This window comes from Oncorhynchus kisutch, linkage group LG17 (assembly GCF_002021735.2).
Source record: "Oncorhynchus kisutch isolate 150728-3 linkage group LG17, Okis_V2, whole genome shotgun sequence".
Lineage (NCBI taxonomy): Eukaryota > Metazoa > Chordata > Actinopteri > Salmoniformes > Salmonidae > Oncorhynchus > Oncorhynchus kisutch.
In genome coordinates, this window is record NC_034190.2 from 16940593 (window position 1) to 16959765 (window position 19173).

The 19173-nt window shown below is 43.6% G+C and overlaps 1 protein-coding gene and 1 long non-coding RNA gene across 8 annotated transcripts in view; one reads left to right on the forward strand and one right to left on the reverse strand.

Annotated features, from left to right (window-relative positions):
* Positions 1-17463, reverse strand: part of LOC109907254 (oxysterol-binding protein-related protein 3) — a 33391-nt gene extending 15928 nt beyond the window's left edge. For 5 of the 7 annotated variants that reach the window (XM_031793121.1, XM_031793118.1, XM_031793119.1 and 2 more), the window contains exon 1: positions 17334-17461. The gene's annotated coding sequence lies outside the window, so the exon portion shown is untranslated. Of the gene's footprint in view, positions 1-9254; positions 9377-17333 lie in introns of all 7 variants that reach the window. The other 2 variants (XM_031793120.1, XM_031793116.1) reach the window with 1 other exon arrangement.
* On the forward strand, positions 15931-18802 carry LOC116354327 (uncharacterized). Its single transcript, XR_004203547.1, has 2 exons — positions 15931-16090; positions 18035-18802. It is a non-coding gene; the product is annotated as an uncharacterized LOC116354327 (long non-coding RNA).
* Positions 18803-19173: the final 371 nt, after the last annotated feature.

The following is a 19173-nucleotide window of genomic DNA, read 5'->3' on the forward strand; positions in this document are numbered from 1 at the left end:
CCTTGAAGAAAACCTGCTCCAGAGTGCTCACAGGACAAGCACACATCCAAGACAATGCAGGAGTGGCTTCAGGACAAGTCTCAATGTCCTTGAGTCCTGACATGAATCTGAAAATAGCTATGCAGCGACGCTCCCCATCCAACATGACAGAGCTTGACAGGATCTGCAGAGAAGAATGGGAGAAACTCCAAATACAGGTGTGGCAAGCTTGTAGCGTCATACCCAAGAAGACTTGAGGCTGTAATCTCTGCCAAAGGTGCTTCAACAGAGTACTGAGTCAAGGGTCTGAATAATTATGTAAATGTCATAGTTTTTACAATTTTAAATAAATTAGCAACATTTTATTTATTTTTTTACGGTTTTTGCCTTGTCATTGTGGGGTATTGTGTGTAGATTGATGAGAGGAAAAAACAATTTAATCATTTTTAGAATAAGGCTGTAACGTAACAAAATGTGGAAAAGTCAAGGTATTTGAATACTTTCCGAAGGCACTGTATATAAAAAATTTAATAATAATTTAGCAGAACTCATATCCAGAGCGACGTACAATAGTGAGTTCATACATTTTCATACTCCTTTTTGTACTGGTCCCCTGTAGGAATCGAACCCACATCCCCGGGGTTGCAAGTGCCATGCTCTACCAACTGAGCCACATATGCTACTGCTCAACTACTCAGTCTATCGATCAAACAATCGACCAGTCGACTATTTGGGGTCAGCCCTATTTAGTTGACAAGTAGAATCAGGTGTGCTCGTCTGGGGCACCCAACACATATGTACTGTTGAGGTTACTGGAGGACCGGAGTAGAGGACCACTGCTATAGAGTGAATACTATGGAATGTTCTGTTTGTGTGCCTATGGGGTAGATGCATGTGTGAATGAATGCATTTGTGTCTGTGTATGCAGCAGGATTTCCCCAACATGCTGTCCAGTTCCCCCAAAAGCTCTATAGAGGGTTCTGTGTGTGTCCGTGTATACTGTCTGGTTCCCCTATCGCTCAATCAAATGTAGTTATAAAGCCCTTTTAACATCAGCCGATGTTACAAATTGCTGTACAGAAACCCAGCCTAAAACCCCAAACAGCAAGCAATGCAGATGTAGAATCACAGTGGCTAGGAAAAACTCCCTAGAAAGGCAGGAAACTAGGAAGAAACCTAGAGAGGAACCAGGCTCTGAGGGGTGGTCAGTCCTCTTCTGGCTGTGCCAGGTGGAGATTATAACAGAACATGGCCAAGATGTTCAAACGTTCATAGATGACCAGCAGGGTAAAATAACAATAATCACAGTGGTTGTAGAGGGTGCAACAGGTCAGCACCTCAGGAGTAAATGTCAGTTGGCTTTTCAAAGCAGAGTATTCAGGAGTTAGAGACAGCAGGTGCGGTGGAGAGAGAGTTGAAAAACAGCAGGCCCCTAGGCCTCTCTCAAGAGTCAGAGCAATGCTTAGGACATGACTCAACAGTAGGAATGTTCCCCGTCCAAATCCAAACACTATAATACCTCCAACACCCTATGTCCCAAATGGTACCCTAATTCCTATTTAGCACACTAGTTTTGAGTTGTGCACTAGATATACACACTATACATGCACAAAGGTATGTGGACATCCCTTCAAATTAGTGGATTTGGCTATTTCAGCCACAGCCGTTGCTGACAGGTGTATAAAATCGAGCACACAGTCATGCAATTTCTCTCTAGATAGATTAGGGTGCCATTTGCGAGGTAACCACTGAGATTAGAAATATCAGAATAGATTCTTACACTGCATGGATACCCTTTACTATGGCAGAATACTTTGAAACTGCTTTAGGCCTGCTGAACAGAAACACTATCACAACACTTCCCATTAAAAAGCTGTGTCAGTGTACACACCTCCTACACAGAGGAAAGTGAAACCCTTATCCAAATTCACTGAAGTGTATCCAGCAGCATTGTTACCCTCCAACAGGTTCCATAGATACTGAATAAACACAGAGTCAGACAGAGTGAGGGGGAGACTGGGAGGAAGAGGAACACCAAAACACTGTACCACATCATTTACCACACCAATACCACTCCACTCTTATTAGTGAACTGAACCCGAAAAGAAAATGAAGTGAAACAGTATGGATTTCCAGGCTAGTTAATTGCAGTAGAACTGGGTTGAATACCTCAACACAAAAGGTCGCTAATAGTAACAGGTAGACCTAGATTCCAGAGCGCAGTCTTCATTGTGCTCTACAGAACCTTGACAACAGAAAATAACAACTTATTTACCTCAGCTGTTTGCTAAGTACGGTACACCCCTTAAGGCGTGTCTGGTTTGGCACTGGACGTTCTAGGGTGGCCTTGTGTCTTATGTAACCAAGTCAATGATTAAAGCTATTACACCTTGTAAAATGACCGTACTGTCACGAGAAACACTGAGGATAAATATCTATATAAATAAGTGATTTTATTTTTGTGAAAGCATCAGCATCTTGAAGGCCATTCAAAGATGCTTTCCAAAAAATAAAATCACTTATTTATATAGATATATATCCTCAGTGTTTCTCATGACAGTACGGTAGCTTTGACCCTGTCATAACTTCAACCAGGTCAAAAATACAATTAAAAAAAGCTTCATAAATCCCCATAGTGTTTCTTCTGACACGTCACAGAGTTGACAGGGCAAAGGCATCCCTGCTATGCAAAACCAGTCAGCCAGGTAGCTCAGGGCCAAACAAGGACATTTCCATTTACACAGCAATCTCCCTGATTAAGATGGGGAAGGGAGTGTTCATTTGGCATGCTATCCCGAAACGCTTCAGATAGAAATAGAATGAACAGAGCAAACCAGTCAAGCGTTGTAGTGTAGACGTGTCAGTTCCATACATCCAATGTCTTGGATTCTGGAACACTTGGAGAATCTACCTGAGGTGACACTGTATAGATATTAGTGCTGCCCTTGGCACTGATGTAGGATCAGTGACTAACTCTCTCCAGTAGCAAATTGGCTACTGCTCGCTCGGCCCCCTGGGATAGCAGTTCTCCATAACAGTCCTCCACAGAGGCAGCTGCCTTCCCCCATCAGATGCTAGCTGTAAAGTTCAAATGTTCTACCAAATTCCAAGAGAACATGTACTAAGCCAACGCAATGACCTTTATCGCCTCTGAGGAGGTAGAGTTATTACAGTGTTTTACAACATGTGCAGGCCAATCATCTTTCTGAGATTTCAGCTAAGGGAGTGGTAGGGAAAAGTGAAAACCTCTGCCCCAATGTTTAATGCATAAGAAAACTCTCATTATAAAAAACACCCAATGACAAACTCTTACTATGACAGCAGCCAGAGTAGAACCTTGGATGGGTCCTCTCTAGCTAGAACCTTGGATGGGTCCTCTCTAGCTAGAACCTTGGATGGGTCCTCTCTAGCTAGAACCTTGGATGGGTCCTCTCTAGCTAGAACCTTGGATGGGTCCTCTCTAGCTAGAACCTTGGATGGGTCCTCTCTAGCTAGATGATGCTCTTCAATAGATGCATTAGACTAAAAATAAAAGCTCAACCACCTCTGTTAATGATCGAGAGAATGGCTGCGTTTAACACAGGCAGCCCAGTTCTGATATTTTTTCCACTAATTGGTCTTTGGACCAATCACATCGGATATTTTCACATCAGATCTTTTTCAGAGCTGATCTGATTGGTCAAAATACCAATTAGTGAAAAAAGATGAGTCAAAGAGCCCCACAATCTCAGTATTACAGAAGCAAAGCGGACCATCTGTAACTCTTCCTCCTATCGGCATATTTCCTTGACATCATCTGTAGCCCTGCCACCAACAGATCCGAACAGCTTTGATCTGCCAAAGAGCCCTGGTTCATAATTAGAATAGTACAGCTATATATCCATTCATTCTAATTCTAAGGGCTGACGGGTGTGGTTGTTGACCCTGATTTTTATTTTACCTTTATTTAACCAGGTAAGTCAGTTGAGAACAAGTTCTCATTTACAACTGCGACCTGGTCAAGTTAAAGCAAAGCAGTGCGACACAAACACAGAGTTACACATAAACAAACGTACAGTCAATAACACAATAGAAAAATCTGTATACAGTGTGTGCAAATGAAGTAAGGAGGTAAGGCAATAAATAGGCCAATAGTAGGAAAGTAATTACAATTTAGCAATTTACACTGGAGTGATATATGTGCAGATGAGGATGTGCAAGTAGAAATACTGGTGTGCAAAAGAGCAGAAAAACAAAAACAAATATGGGGATGAGGTAGGTAGTTGGTTGGTTGGTTGGATGGGCTATTTACAGATGGGCTGTGTACAGCTGCAGCGATCGGTAAGCTGCTCTGACAGCTGACGCTTAAAGTTAGAGAGGGAGATATGTCTCCAACTTCAGTGATTTTTGCAATTCGTTCCAGTCATTGGCAGCAGAGAACTGGAAGGAAAGGCAGCCAAACGAGGTGTTTGAGAATGACCAGTGAAATATACCTGCTGGAACGCGTGCTACGGGTGGGTGTTGCTATGGTGACCAGTGAGCTGAACTAAGGCAGAGCTTTACCTAGCAGACTTATCGATGACCTGGAGCCAGTGGGTTTGGTGACGAATATGTAGCGAGGACCAGCCAACGAAAGCATATAGGTCGCAGTGGTGGGTAGTATATGGTGCTTTGGTAACAAAACGGATGCACTGTGATAGACTGCATCCAGTTTGCTGAGTAGAGTGTTGGAGGCTATTTTGTAAATAACATCGCCAAAGTCAAGGATCGGTAGGATAGTCAGTTTTACGAGGGTATGTTTAGCAGCATGAGTGAAGAAAGCTTTGTTGCGAAATAGGAAGCCGATTCTAGATTTAACTTTGGATTGGCGATGCTTAATGTGAGTCTGCAAGGAGAGTTTACAGTCTAGCCAAACACCTAGGTATTTATAGTTGTCCACATATTCTAAGTCAGAACCGTCCAGAGTAGTGATGCTAGTCGGGCGGGCAGGCGCGGGCAGCAATCGGTTGAAAAGCATGCATTTCGTTTTACTAGCATTTAAGAGCAGTTGGAGGCCACGGAAGGCGTGTTATGGCATTGAAGCTCGTTTGGAGGTTTGTTAAAACAGTATCCAAAGAAGGGCCAGAAGTATACAGAATGGTGTCATCTGCATAGAGCTGGATCAAAGAATCACCCCAAGCAAGAGCGACATCATTGATGTATACAGAGAAGAGAGTCGGCCCGAGAATTGAACGCTGTGGCACCCCCATAGAGACTGCCAGAGGCCCGGACAACAGGCCCTCCGATTTGACACACTGAACTCTAAGTAGTTAGTGAACCAGGAGAGGCAGTCATTAGAGAAACCAAGGCTGTTGAGTTTGGGTCAGGAATAGGGCTGGGAATTGCCAGGGACCTCACGATACAATATTATCACAATTAGGAGCAGATACGACATGTATTGCGATTCGATACTGTGATCTGATGTTCCAAACATATTGCTCACTATGTCAGCTGCAGAGAGACGAGAGAGCACGTTGGCTCACTATTTACAAAGAAACTGGAAGCGCTAGCAAATGCAGATAGTTTGAGCCAAATATCCCAAAATAATAATCGACCCCCCCCAATCACTAGTTAGGAAGTGTATAGCTACCTGTCTGAGAAGTCTAGCCTGACCAGTCATTCTGCTGTCATTCCAATGCACCACAAATATGCTATGCCTGTTAGAAAGGATCAGGAGACATCTCACTCTCTCACACACCTACCCTAGAGACAGGGCCAGTCTTATGTACCCATAATTTGAGGGACCGAATTTAGACCAAGCCATGTTATGAAACTCAATGAATAACCACTCTACTGTATTACTCTATCGGCTAAGCTGAGACATTCAGAAGCCAACCCTCACGCCATACAGGGTTTCCATGGAAACGACAGACTGCATGGGAGGGGATGTATCCCGTTTGTTTGGGCTTCAAGGAAAATCTGAAGGCATAAACTGGCTGGGGTCAGTTTGTTATATCTGGAGTACTTCTCCTGTCCTGTCCTATTCGGTGTCCTGTGTGAATCTAAGTGTGCGTTCTCTAATTCTCTCCTTCTCTCTTTCTTTCTCTCTCTCGGAGGACCTGAGCCCTAGGACCATGCCCCAGGACTACCTGACATGATGACTCCTTGCTGTCCCCAGTCCACCTGGCCATGCTGCTGTTCCAGTTTCAACTGACCTGAGCCCTAGGACCATGCCCCAGGACTACCTGACATGATGACTCCTTGCTGTCCCCAGTCTACCTGGCCATGCTGCTGCTCCAGTTTCAACTTCCACCTGACTGTGCTGCTGCTCTAGTTTCAACTGTTCTGCCTTATTATTATTCGACCATGCTGGTCATTTATGAACATTGAACATCTTGACCATGTTCTGTTATAATCTCCACCCGGCACAGCCAGAAGAGGACTGGCCACCCCACATAGCCTGGTTCCTCTCTAGGTTTCTTCCTAGGTATTGGCCTTTCTAGGGAGTTTTTCCTAGCCACTGTGCTTCTCCACCTGCATTGCTTGCTGTTTGGGGTTTTAGGCTGGGTTTCTGTACAGCACTTTGAGATATCAGCTGATGTACGAAGGGCTATATAAATAAATTTGATTTGATTTGATTTGATAAAACATGGGTCTATTTATAGTACCGGGCTGTCACTGACAAACGGGATTTCTCTCTCTCTCTCAGTGTAGCTGGACTTAAAGTAACTGTCCAGTGTTTCCAGATTTCTATGAAATATGACCTATAATTACAATATAAGTGAAAAAGTTCTTCCAAAACATGTTTTATTAAGTACGTTAAAAAGTAGGGATGTGAACGTTTAAACGACATTGGGATTGTTCATGTTTTAAAAAAAATCCCAATTTTTTTCCCCACATTTTTACTGAATTAAAATCACAGTGTAGTTATCACAACGCTGCCACTAACAGGTCCTAGTTATCATCCAGGGAAACTGTTTTTATTAACAAATACCTAATGCAACAATTCAGTAACGTTCGTAGGACGAGATATTAATCTTTAAAGTTATTTGTCACGGATATAAAGCTCTCCGCACATCGTTGTTGACAGTTGGAAAAATGGCAGAGAGTGAGAGACAGGGAAGCGACAGCAGCGAACACCTGTATTGAAATACTTTGAGAAGTTGTGAGGTGGTGGTGAAATATATACAAACTTTGCAAGGTGGAATTGAGCTACAGAGGCAGTACAGGTGCAATGCTCTACCATCTGAAAGGGTGTCCCAACCCATTGCTAGCTGCAGTGCGATAAAGGACAGAGTGAGAAAATCACAGCGCTGATAACAGAAATGATTGCAGTTGATATGCAGACATTGTCAATCATAGAGGATGTCAGCTTCACTGCCCCTGATGGTATATCTAGAACTCAGACTACAAGATGCCATGTTGAATAACCGCGATGGCCTGGATGGAGAAACTGTACAATGATTACTCTGAAAGTATAAAGCACGAGCTCTCAAACACCATACGTGGTGTTAACAAAAAAGTGTCTATGACTACACCGTCATACATCACTGCAACGAGCCTTCACCTAGATGAGAAGTAAAACATTAAGTCCCATGTACTGACAACATGGAGGAGAGGGACACCACAGAGAACCTGAAAACGGCGTTAAGTACCATCATTGCTGAGTGGATGGGGGGCTGCCGTAAAGTGAGCATTGTCCATTAGGTAGCCAAGACTGCATTACACTGAACTGCATTGCCATCGTAGCGGTCATACCAATGGTTTATATACATCATTGGATCATACGCAGGACCATATCTGAACTCCTGTCTTTTTATGATTTTTCTTATCCTTTAATTAAACTCTTTTAAAAAAATTAAATGGAAGTCTAAACATTAAGAACAACTGTCACATCCAGCTGCAGGAATTAGCGTGCTGCAGGAATTAGGGTGCTGCAGCACCCCCTGCAAAAACAGAATATTTTGTTTGTTTGTTTGTTGATAAAAACTAAATAGAAGTTTCACAAAAGTAGAGGGCCTTTACTAGGCCTGTATTAGCGGACCGATATTGCCGTCTATAGTGCAGCTGCCCCACCCCCAAACATCTTCCGCAGATATCCCTATTAAAAAGCAGCTTTTTTATGATTGAATGTGTGGGCATACCCCCAAAAAAGAACGGTGTGGGAGTATACCGGTCATTAGAAATATTCATGGAAGTAAATGGCTGATTTGCCAGCTCATCCAATGAGCCAACCTGTTGTCACCTTATAATATAGTGCATTCAGAAAGTATTCATTCCCCTTGACTTATTCCACATTTTGTTGTGTTACAGTCTGAAGTAAAAATGGAATAAATATACCACCCCTCCCCCTCCATCTAAAATCACAATACCCCATAATGACAAATTGGCAACACGTTTTTAGAATTTGTTGCTAATTTGTGACTGACCGACTCGATCTTATGTGACAATATTTTAAATTGTGTTTTTTACATTAGATAAAAGTAGAGACTGAGCTAGAAAATGTTATATAACACTACAGTTAAGGAACAACAGGAAAGCAATTCTGCTTTGAAAGGTGATAAACTTGTAGCCCCACTTTTGAGAAAATGGTCCTTGAATGTTTTGGTACACCTATTGGAGCGTTCTTTGTCTACACTCATTCATCATTATTCACACTCTCCCACACCCATCCCTTTACAGATTCACGAGGCAATGTGCTAAACAGAGTGAGTACGGTAGTGTACTAAACAACCAAAGATATAAAGGCTGGTTTATTCTACCTATCGACATGTCTGTAGACAGCTGTTGCAGTGACATCATGAACATTCTATTGTCGTCCGAAATCTTGTCGTTGTGAGAAAATATAAACATAAAAACGACAGGCTGCATGTCATCAGCAGCCTTGTGGTCCAAAATAGCAAAACATCCGTTTAAACCTGAATTAAGTTCACGTCAATCTAGCAAACCAGGCAACTAGCCCTAAAATGGCGCTCGAAGAAATGGCAGCAGTTTTACAGGCGCCCAACCAATTGTGCTATTATGTGGGTGGTTTTTCACGTTATTTGTAACTTATTTTGTACATAATGTTTCTGCAACTGTATCTTACGGCAGAAAAGAGCTTCTGGATATCAGGACAGCGATCACTCACCTCGGATTAGACAAAGAGCTTCTGGATATCAGGACAGAGATCACTCACCTCAGATTAGACAAAGAGCTTCTGGATATCAGGACAGCGAGCACTCACCTCGGATTAGACAAAGAGCTTCTGGATATCAGGACAGCGATCACTCACCTCAGATTAGACAAAGATTTTTTCAACAACAAGCAAGACTCACATGATATTTTCCAAACACCCGGTAGGGCCGACATCCCAGTTATTCACAAGAGGAAGCGACGCAGGTACAGAGGACGAAGAGCCGGATGCCTCGTCAGGACCCGCAGAAGGGGAGTAGGAAAGCTGCAACGTGCAATCATTGGACAATAAATTATACGAGGTACGATCACGAATATCCTACCAACAGGACATCAAAAACTGTAATATCCTATGTTTCACGGAATCGTGACTGAATGACGACTTGAATATTCAGCTAGCGGGATATACGCTGCACCGACAGGATAGAACAGCACACTCCGGTAAGACGAGGGGGGTGGTCTGTGCATATTTGTAAACAACAGCTGGTGCACAAAATCTAAGGAAGTCTAGATTTTGCTCACCTGAAGTAGAGTATATTGTGATACATTGCGGCCCCACTACTTGCCTAGAGAATTCTCAGCTATACTTTTCGTGGCTGTTTATTTACCACCACAAACAGATGCTGGCACTAAGATCGCACTCAGTCAGCTGTATAAGGAAATAAGCAAAGCAGAGTCGGCGCTCCTAGTGGCTGGAGACTTTAATGCAAGGAAACTTAAATCAGTTCTACCAAATTTCTATCAACATGTTAAATGTGCAACCAGAGGGGAAAAAATTATAGATCACCTGTACTCCACACACAGAGACGCATACAAAGCTCCATTTGGTAAATTTGATCACAACTCTATCCTCCTGATTCCTGCTTACAAGCTCAAATTAAAGCAGGCTACACCAGTGACTCGGTCTATAAAAAAGTGGTCAGATGAAGCAGATGCTAAACTACAGGATTGTTTCGCTATCACCGACTGGAACATGTTCCGGGATTGTTCCGATTACATTGAGGAATACACCACATCAGTCACTGGCTTTATCAATAAGTGCATCGAGAATGTCGTCCCCACAGTGACTGTACGTACATACCCCAACCAGAAGCCATAGATTAAAGGCAACATTCGCACTGAGCTAAAGGGTAGAGCTGCTGCTTTCAAGGTGCGGGACTCTAACCCGGAAGCTTACAAGAAATCCCGCTATGCCCTGCGACAAACCATCAAACAAGCAACGCGTCAATACAGGGCTAAGATACTACACCGGCTCCAAAGTTTGTCGGATGTGGCAGGGCTTGCAAACTATTAGACTACAAAGGGAAGCACAGCGGCGAGCTGCCCAGTGACACGAGCCTACCAGATGAGCTAAATCACTTCTATGCTTGCTTCGAGGCAAGAAAAACTGAGGCATGCATGAGAGCATCAGCTGTTCTGGACGACTGTGTGATCACGCTCTCCGTAGCTGACGTGAGTATGACCTTTAAACAGGTCAACATACACAAGGCTGTGGGGCCAGACGGATTACCACGACGTGTGCTCCGGGCATGTGCTGACCAACTGGCAGGTGTCTTCACTGACATTTTCAACATGTCCCTGATTGAGTCTGTAATACCAACATGTTTCAAGCAGACCACCATTGTCCCTGTGCCGACGAACACAAAAGCAACCTGCCTAAATGGACTACAGACCCGTAGCAAAGACGTCCATAGCCATGAAGTGCTTTGAAAGGCTGGTAATGGCTCACATCAACACCATTATCCCAGAACCTCTAGACCCACTCCAATTTGCATACCGCACAAACAGATCCACAGATGATGCAATCTCTATTGCACTCCACACTGCCCTTTCCCACCTGGACAAAAGGAACACCTATGTGAGAATGCTATTCATTGACTACCCTCAAAGGGTACTATGGTCACTAAGCTAAGGAACCTGGGACTAAACACCCCCCTCCTGTACTCCCTGTTCACCCACAACTGCATGGCCAGGCAAGACTCCAACACCATCATTACGTTTGCAGACAACACAACAGTAGTAGGCCTGATCATCGACAACGACGAGACAGCCTATAGGGAGGTCAGAGACCTGGCCGGGTGGTGCCAGAATAACAACCTATCCCTCAACGTAACCAAGACTAAGGAGATGATTGTGGACTACAGGAAAAGGAGCACAGAACACGCCCCCATTCTCATCGATGGGGATGTAGTGGAGCAGGTTGAGAGCTTCAAGTTCCTTGGTGTCCACATCACCAAACTAGAATGGTCCAAAAACACCAAGACAGTCGTGAAGAGGGCACGACAAAGCCTATTCCCCCTCAGGAAACTAAAAAGATTTGGCATGGGTCCTGAGATCCTCAAAAGGTTCTACAGCTGCAACATTGAGAGCATCGGTGGCATCACTGCCTGGTACGGCAATTGCTCGGCCTCCGACCGCAAGGCACTACAGAGGGTTTTGCATACGGCCCAGTACATCACTGGGGCTAAACTATCTGCCATCCAGGACCTCTACACCAGAAGGTGTCAGAGGAAAGCCCTAAAAGTTGTCAAAGACCACAGCCACCCCAGTCATAGACTGTTCTCTCTACTACCGCATGGCAAGCGGTACCGGAGTGCCAAGTCTAGGACAAAAAGGCTTCTCAACAGTTTTTACCCCCAGCCCATAAGACTCCTGAACAGGTAACCAAATGGTTGCCCGGACTATTTGCATTGTGTGCCCCCCCCCAAACCCCTCTTTTACGCTGCTGCTACTCTCTGTTTTTCATATATGCATAGTCACTTTAACTATACATTCATGTACATACTACCTCAATTGGCCCGACCAACCAGTGCTCCCGCACATTGGCTAACCGGTAAGTCAACTGAATTTTGGCCCATTCCACCTGACAGAACTGGTGTAACTGAGTCAGGTTTGTAGGCCTCCTTGCTCGCACATGCTTTTTCAGTTCTGCCCACAAATTTTATATGGGATTGAGGTCAGAGCTTTGTGATGGCCATTGACTTTGTTGTCCTTAAGCCATTTTGCCACAACTTTGGAAGTATGCTTGCGGTCATTGTCAACATAGTACCCTCCAAACTCGTCACCAAGCTCGAGGCCCTGGGTATCGACCCCACCCGGTGCAACTGGGTACTGGACTTCCTGATGGGCCACCCCCAGGTGGTGAGGGTAGGTAACAACATCTCCACCCCGCAGATCCTCAACACTGGGGCCCCACAAGGGTGCGTACTGAGCCCTCTCCTGTACTCCCTGTTCACCCACGACTGCGTGGCCATGCACGCCTCCAACTCAATCATCAAGTTTGCAGACGACACTACAGTGGTAGGCTTCATTACCAACAACGACGAGACAGCCTACAGGGAGGAGGTGAGGGCCCTCGGAGTGTGGGGTCAGGAAAATAACCTTACACTCAACGTCAACAAAACAAAAGACATGATTGTGGACTTCAGGAAACAGCAGAGGGAGCACCCCCCTATCCACATCGACGGGACGGTAGTGGAGAGGATAGTAAGTTAAGTTCCTCGGTGTACACATCACGGACAAACTGAATTGGTCCACCCACACAGACGGCGTTGTGAAGGCGCAGCAGCGCCTCTTCAACCTCAGGAGGCTGAAGAAATTTGGCTTGTCACCAAAAGCACTCACAAACTTCTACAGATGCACAATCGAGAGCATCCTGTCGGGCTGTATTACCGCCTGGTACGGCAACTGCTCCGCCCACAACCGTAAGGCTCTCCAGAGGGTAGTGAGGTCTGCACAACGCATCACTGGGGGCAAACTACCTGCCCTCCAGGACACCTACACCACCCGATGTCACAGGAAGGCCATAAAGATCATCAAGGACAACAACCACCCGAGCCACTGCCTGTTCACCCCGTTATCATCCAGAAGGCGAGGTCAGTACAGGTGCGTCAAAGCAAGGACCGAGAGACTGAAAAACAGCTTCTATCTCAAGGCCATCAGACTGTTAAACAGCCACCACTAACATTGAGTGGCTGCTGCCAACACACTGACTCAACTCCAGCCACTTTAATTATGGAAATTCATGTAAAAATATATCACTAGCCACTTTAAACAATGCTACTTAATATAATGTTTACATACCCTACATTACTCATCTCATATGTATGCACTGTACTCTATACCATCTACTCCATCTTGCCTATGCCGTTCTGTACCATCACTCATTCATATATCTTTATGTACATATTCTTTATCCCTTTAGACTTGTGTGTATAAGGTAGTAGTTTTGGAATTGTTAGGTTAGATTACTCGTTGGTTATTACTGCATTGTCAGAACTAGAAGCACAAGCATTTCGCTACACTCGCATTAACATCTGCTAACCATGTGTATGTGACAAATAAATTTGATTTGAACATGGAAGAACCATTTGCGACCAAGCTTTAACTTCTTGACTGATTTGAGATGTTGCTTCAATATATCCACATAATTTTCCTACCTCATGATGCTATCTATTTTGTGAAGTGCACCAGCCCCTCCTGCAGCAAAGCACCCCCACAACATGATGCTGCCACCCCCACAACATGATGCTTCACGGTTGGGATGGTGTTCTTCAGCGTGCAAGCCTCCCCCTTTTTCCTCCAAACATAACAATGGTCATTATGGCCAAACAGTTCTAGTTTTGTTTCATCAGACCAGAGGATATTTCTCCAAAAATTACGATATTTGTCCCTATGTGCAGTTGCAAACCATAGTCTGGCTTTTTTATGGTGGTTTTGGTGCATTGGCTTCTTTCTTGCCGAGCGGCATTTCAGGTTATGTCGACATAGGACTCATTTTACTGTGGATATAGATACTTTTGTACCCATTTCTTCCAGCATCTTCACAAGGTCCTTTGCTGTTGTTCTGGGATTGATTTGCACTTTTCGCACCAAAGTACGTTCATCTCGAGGAAACAGAACGCATCTCCTTCCTGAGCGGTATGACGGCTGCGTGGTCCCATGGTGTTTATACTTGCGTACTATTGTTTGTACAGATGAACATTTTTTTTCTGAGGTCTTGGCTGATTTCTTTTGATTTTCCCATGATGTCAAGCAAAGAGGCACCGAGTTTGCAGGTAGGCCTTGAAATACACCCACAGGTACACCTCCAATTGATTCAAATTATGTCAATTAGCCTATCAGAAGCTTCTAAAGCCATTACATAATATTCCGTAATTTTCCAAGCTGTTTAAAGGCACAGTCAACTTAGTGTATGTAAACTTCTGACCCACTGGAATTGTGATACAGTGAATTATAAGTGAAATAATCGGTCTGTAAACAATTGTTGGAAAAATGACTTGTGTCATGCACAAAGTAGATGTCCTAACCGACTTGCCAAAACTGTTGTTTGTTAACAAGAAATTTGTGGAGTGGTTAAAAATACAAGTTTTAATGACTCCAACCTAAGTGTATGTAAACTTCCGACTTCAACTGTACATAAAAAAATCTGCATTAGAAAGGATTACCTACACATATTGAGCACATATTGAGCGTGTATGGCGTTGTGTGGGCGAGCGGTTTGCTGATGTCAATGTTGTGAACAGAGTTCCCCATTGTGGTGGTGGGGTTATGGTATGGGCAGGCATAAGCTACGGACAACGAACACAATTGCATTTTATCGATGGCAATTTGAACGTACAGAGATAACGTGACGAGATCCTGAGTCCCATTGTCGTGCCATTAATCCCCAAACGCACTGTCCCTTGTCACAAGCATTTGTACACAATACGTCTAAGAGCTGAAAATGGCCTGCATATTCAGACATGTCACCCATTGAGCATGTTCTGGATCGACAGCGTGTTCCAGTTTCCAACAATATCCAGCAACTTCAGCTTCTCTCCTATCACAGCCATTATACTCTAACTGTTTTAAAGTCACCATTGGCCTCATGCTGAAATCCCTGAGTTGGTTTCCTTCCTCTCTGTCAACAGTCAGGAAGGACACATGTATCTTTGTAGTGACTAAGTGTATTAATACACCATCCAAAGTGTAATGAAAAACATCAGCATGCTCAAAGGGATATTCAATGTCTGCTCTTATTTTATTACCCATCTACCAATATGTTCCCTTTTTTGCAAGGAATTGGTGGTTGAAACAGTTTGAAATTCACAGCTTGACTGAGGGACCTTACAGATAATTGTGAGGGGTACAGAGATGATGTCCATGCAGCTTACTATGACTTGTTTCTGAACTTATTTAGGCTTGCCATATTGCTTATTGACTAAAGATATTTCAATGTTGTTTTTAAGTCATTTGTAAACATTTCAAAAACCATAATTCCCCTTTTTAATTATGGGGTTTATGTGTATGCCAGTGAAAATAAAGCTACATTTGATCAATTTTAAATTCATGCTGTAACAACAAAATGTGGAAAAAGTTAAGAGATGTGAATACTTTCTAAAAACAACTGTATGGAGGAAACAGGCAAGCATTTTTTAAAAACAGCCTGCTTGAGATTCAAGCTTGAGGTGGGGGTTTTCTTTATAATGTATGCTTTTGGCCACCAACCCCAGTAAAGGACAAGTCAACAACATTATTTGGCTACGAGTTGACAGATTATGAACTTTTAAGTGAGATTTTCACTGGACAGTTACTTATTTAGAGCTCAGAGTTAGAATGACTAGTCTATAGGCCTACATTAGTCAAGGAAACACCAATCAGAAGGATATTCCAATTTAGCAGCATTTCAGTGGGTGTTCTGTCAAGAGAAATGAGTCATTAGGCCAGTGTTTCCCAAACTCGGTCCTGGGGAGGGGTGCACGTTTAGGTTTTTGCCCTAGCACCACACAGCCGATTAAAATAATCAACGCTTGATGATTACTTTATTTGAATCAGCTGGCAAAACCCCAAAACTTGCACCCAGTTGGGTCCCAAGGATCGAGTTTGGGAATAGCTGCATAAAAGGCTCTGCATGGTCAATCGGACTTCTGCAGTGACCGTACAGCATTTACTGCGATACGGCCTCTACACAACTGTTATGAAGGAGGTTGTCAAGGTAGTAAGTATGTGTTTATACTGGACCTCCCGCACACACCTACCGTCAACCAATCAGGTCAATGCGGAGCTACATGAAGCACTCAGCATTGTTACAAAATTTGAGAGGCGCACTGCGATGCAGTACAGAACTCAATTTGGCCTCTGTGTGCCTCCGGTGGCTTCGCAATTGCATCACACCCTCCATACGGAGCCTCCGACCACATACAGATCAAGCATCAATTTGCTTTTAGGTTACGTGGGATATTTCCGCACTAGACATGTCTCAATGAAAAGTCCAAGAAGTGACTAAGGTGTTACTGATAATTTCAGACCTACGCTGCATTCATACGCCAGTCTGAACTAGGAAACGCGGAAATTTGACTTGCTGATTAGTTGAACGCCACACATGTATAACTACAAGGTGGAAATGTTCGACTTCCGACTAGCATGTGAACAAGGCACTGACGAACCAAAATCAACCAATGTGTCATCTGAGAAGGCGAATTAATGTGTAGCGTTAATGTGCTATTCGGAACAAGGGAACTATATCCAGTTAGCCAGTCTGAAATGTCAGTTCATAGTTCCGACTAGGTCATTAACACCGCAACTGACAGCGAAGGTAATCTTTTACCGCGACCACTGCTCGTCTTTCACATCTCTCTCAAAGTCTACCTCGGAACCACAAGGAGCGACTCAGCGCAGCAGGAATGTTCATTCATACCATTGAGAATATTCCAATAGGGGCAGCGCGCACCGTGTGGTCCAAATTGCTTGTTGGAATTTGCATTTTACAAATTCAGGCTATCCCCATTTGTCTTTAGGCTTTCTACAAATAACTTTAGCTTGTATTGGCATGTCATATGACATGCCAATATAAACTCAAATTAAGCAAATTAGTCAATTAAATGTAGCCTAGACTAATCAATTCAAATGTAGTAGGCCTATGTCTAAAAATTGTTAAATTAATTCTGATGAGGGTGACAACTTGATCCATTGCGAAGAGAATGTTCAGATAAACGTTAAATGTTTGGAAATATTCCTTGCAAATAGAACAGATTAATCATTACAGAAATTGAGCTCCGTCCTTTGGACTTGTTTGAAAGATGATCCAAGCAGTTAACATAGTCCCACCCACTATGATATGTTGTAAATTAATTAATGCCGCGACCAAAAGCAAGAGACGAGGCGAGAACTGTGTCGCTGCAATTCAGAAAGTAAACATTTGGATATGCCTAAATAGGAAATTGAATACAACAATCGCTTACACGTTTGAGATGAAAACTGCAGTGAATTAAATCCAGCACAAATTGAAGGAAGTATTACTCCATGGCTTGCTGTGTGAATGAATGCTGAGGCTGGGATGCCTTTTGGTCCAATGACTCGCGAGTAAAAAGAGGAAATGGCACTCAACCGGCAGTGACGTGGTAAAAAACGTAGACATTTCCAGGTGGTACGGCCAAATATTGAAATAATTTAAGAACTGGAGACTGCGTGCAACATATCAGACCGTTGTTTTCAAGGTAACCTGTTCTCGTAAAGTCTTCGCATAAATCTATATTGATCAGCATTCCGTTGTTGCAGTGGCGCAGTGAGGAAGACTATGCAGAGGGCTCCTGTACATTTGTAAATATTTTGTTGTTTTAAGTATGTTGATTGCATTTTTAAGCAATTATTTGTTTTTGTGACTTCTTGAATTTTCTTAATATTGGGTGGTTTTGTCCAATGGAGTTGCTGGACTAATGGCACGACAGTTTGTTTTCTGCTTGGCTAGGTGGTTAGGTAGCTGGTTATTCAATCATTTGAATGACGCATCAATACAGCATAAGCTTCTTTTTTATTGCTGGTTGCATCAACGATGTGGACTTGTGCATGTGACATTAAACATTTTAAACTTGAGAGGGCCCACCTCATAGGGAACTGTTTCCTGACTACTGCCTATGTGTGGTGATCTTTCTGGCGCTTATAGCTGCCAAGCATCACCCAGATGGGTGCTACACTTCAGTAGTGGACTATCCAGCCTACCTACAGAGGAGGAGGAGGAGGAGACAACAGACGGGGTGCCTGATGAAGATCTCTGGGCTTGTCTAAGTAACAGACTGACACTGCTCCCTCTCTGTGCCATCGAAGCTCCCTCCTCGTAAGCTACTGCCCAGCCTTTCTGAACAACACCTTATCTGAATCTGTGGAAGACCATCGCCCAAGACCTGACAGATCTCCACATTTCTTTTGTTTGTTTTTACAGGGTCTTTGAGATTCTCTTTAATGAAAAGCGCAAAATAAAATACATGTATTACTATTAGCGCACAGGGAGCAGCGCAACCAGCGGCGACGTCATCCAAAAACATGACATTGTTTGGATGAATATAAAATGTTAATATCTTCGTTGTGAGTGATAAAAAATTGTTTTTGTCCTCAGCCTCAATTATTTGAATAATTGAATGGGTGTTTTGTGCACTAAGTCATGATTAAAGTGTGTTATTAGGACTTTTAAAATCTGACTTCTCTAGGACTCGCGTCTAAGGCATTGCATCTGTGCTAGAGGCGTCACTACAGACACCCTGGTTTGAATCCAGGCTGTATCGCAACCAGCTGTGATTGGGAGTCCCATATGGTGGTGCACAATTGTCCCAAGTGTTGTCCGGGTTGGGCCGGTGTAGGCCGCCATTGTAAATATGAATTTGTTCTTAACTGACTTGCCTAGTTAAATAAATAATAAATAAATGTGGCCATCTTACAGTATGGAAATTGTCTTTCTGGGTGGGGTGTCAGTTAAACTGCAGTACTGAAGCAAAACTGTAGGAGCCGTACAAACCGTGCTGCTAGACCGGAACCCTGGCCCCTTGGGGCCAGCCCGGCAAGGAAGTTTAGCTATTCATAATTCAAAATACACCTTTCCATTAGGGCTACATTTGATTACAGTACAAATGTGATAAAGTGTGTTCGAATGAGACGCTAAGAACCGCATGCTCTCCTCTCACCTGTGTTAACACTTCCTGGTTAACACTTCCCGGTTTGTGTAACGTAACCTGTGGCCTATAACCCATTGTGAAAGTGCCCCTACAGGGATTGTCAGAGAGGAAGAGGCGACACGAGAGGGTCCACTCC